Genomic DNA, 478 nt, shown 5'->3' with positions numbered 1-478 from the left:
TGTATTGTGAGAGGAGGGGGAGGTTTGTGAAAGAAAGGGGTGTTTCTTTGTTTGTTGGTTGGTTGGTTGCAGTTTGTTGCCTTTTATATCATGGGTTTTTAAACGTTGTAGTGGATGTGTATGTATGTGGTTGTTTGTACATCTAGTTTTCTCTTTGGTCAGAGTGTCTGTCTGTCTGTGTTGATTTGTCGGTTAATTTGTGTAAATGTCTATCTGTTTGTTTGTTTGTTTGTCCTTATGTTTGTCATTATCTACGTGTGTCAGTAGAGTCATGTAATGTTTGTTTGTTTGTATTGTATTGGCAATTATTTTGGTATTTTCTGTCAAAATGGAACCTTTTCTTCCCCTGTAATTAGAGTGGTCTTTGTTAATAGGCCTACAGTCTTAAGTCCAATTGGCTTATTTCCGAGGAAGATATAATTTAAACCAGTTAAATGCAGAGGCCAGTTTTGGACAGATGGGTGCACTGTAAATATCT

The 478-nt window shown here is 36.6% G+C and overlaps 1 long non-coding RNA gene across 1 annotated transcript in view; it reads left to right on the top strand.

Moving 5' to 3' along the window:
* Positions 1-478, top strand: part of LOC119594419 — a 3742-nt gene that overhangs the window by 244 nt on the left and 3020 nt on the right. The gene's annotated exons all lie outside the window — the stretch shown is intronic.

The sequence above is a fragment of the Penaeus monodon genome, chromosome 33 (genome assembly GCF_015228065.2).
Source record: "Penaeus monodon isolate SGIC_2016 chromosome 33, NSTDA_Pmon_1, whole genome shotgun sequence".
NCBI lineage: Eukaryota > Metazoa > Arthropoda > Malacostraca > Decapoda > Penaeidae > Penaeus > Penaeus monodon.
Note: the sequence above shows the minus strand (reverse complement) of the source record. Positions and strands in the feature narration are given on the sequence as shown.